Consider the following 1,829-nt stretch of genomic DNA (forward strand, 5'->3'; position numbering starts at 1 on the left):
TACTATCACACTAAACTTTGAAATAGCCGTGTGTGATGAAAGGGCAGGACTATAAAGGGAAGAGGTAACTCTAGGGGCTTGAATTCCCAGATCCTGTCGCTATTGCGTGCTTCTACCAGCCGATCTCAACCCAACAAATCCCTGAGGTGGTAGCAGTAGTGAGCTCTTGTCCTCTTTTTCTGGACTAGCCACCAGAAAAAGAACACGATACATGTGGCCAAGGAAATAGAGAGGCATGGGGGTCACTTGCAGTGTTGCCTGTTAACATGGCTCTTGTGGGGGAGCACCGCAGGTTATATTAGACTAGGTAGGAGCCACATGTCTCCAAACCTGCACATCCCGAGACTCCAGAGACCTCTCTCCAGATCCCAGAGTTTCCTCAGAGTCCTAAGGAGCCAGATGGAATCTGGCCTCTCCCCTCTCCCCCCCGCCCCCCAGCTCAGCAGTCCAGAAAAAGCTATTTGTAGACATGTTGTGTGTCCTCTGCCACACTCACCTGTTGCTGACTAATGCAGTCACAGAGTCCAGGCTCAGTGTCATGCATTCCTCTGGGCTGTGACAAGCAGGAGGACGTGAGCTGCAATGGATCCCCCTGTGCATTGGCTGAGTGGGTAACCTCTCTACTGCCATATCTGGTTTCCAGCCCACACGCACTAAGGAGGAGGGTGAGGGACTTACCCCAAAAGTGGGTGTGGGAAGAAGCAGAGTGAAGAGGTGATCAGAGAACCATCCCATAGCATTCCTCCTAGAGTCACTCCAACAACCCCCTGGCTCCTTCCTGCCGTAGGCCACAGCCCCTAGGTTCCATAGGGAATTTCTGAATTAACCCTCTAGAAAGCTGCCTCTGGCTCTACAAGCTCTCACACAGCCCTGTCACCAGAGGTAAGGAATAAGGTCCTGCCCCCCGCAACTGCTTGGGGGAATCCGCTCAGAGAAATCAGTGCAGGGCTTTATGCATCTCTACAAACAGATCACTTTGTGTGGTGTTGTTAAGAAGCTGCACACTCCTTGGCAGCTCTTTTTAGAGCAACATTAACTCCCACAGGGATTTCTGCTCTAAATGCTCTGGGCCTGAGGGAAAGATTCTGTGGAAAACAGGCCTTTCCCTTGCTCCAATCCAGGCTCTGCTGTTCTGATGCTGCAGAGCCGATAGGGAAGGTGTGAGGGTTCCTGGGCAGCATGGTTCTCTTTCTTTCCCGGTACTTTCCAATGGAGGGAAGAAAGGGAGACATGAGATGGAGTCTCTCCCTGGCTTACAGATAACCCATTCTGCAGTAACACAAGTGTGGACTCAGGGGAATGCTGTGCTGCGGAGCATGTGCCCTGCAAGATATCACTCATGAAGGGAAGCAACACTGCTCTTGGCACTGGAATCTGGGCAATAAGGAAGAGAAGTTGGAAATTCTCCCTGGGGAGGGGAAATGGGGAAACCCAGTGGGATGATGTGTATGACTGGAATGTTCGTGTCGCTGTGACGTTCCCTTCTGGTGTTATCTGGACCAGTGATATACTAGGCCACTCCAATCCTTGACTCTGGGAGCCAGCCTTACCCTGCTCTGCTGTGAAAACCCCACTCCTGGGCTTTTCACCCACAGCCTCTCGCATGTAAGCTGCTCCCAGCTACTCGCAAGCGAATGACACCAGCCAATATCTCCGGTCCCAGACGCAACCCTAGAAACCTCCATCTTGCAGTGTCCAGTTATGCCCACTGGATGCTGCAAGGTTATATAAGTTCGTCAATTTAACAAAGAAATTGATATGCACCAGGCTTGCTATCACAAGGGGAGCCTCCGACACACTTCAAACCAAACACACTGCTTCACGTAGAA

The sequence above is a fragment of the Chrysemys picta genome, unplaced genomic scaffold, assembly GCF_011386835.1.
Source record: "Chrysemys picta bellii isolate R12L10 unplaced genomic scaffold, ASM1138683v2 scaf238, whole genome shotgun sequence".
Taxonomy (NCBI): domain Eukaryota; kingdom Metazoa; phylum Chordata; order Testudines; family Emydidae; genus Chrysemys; species Chrysemys picta.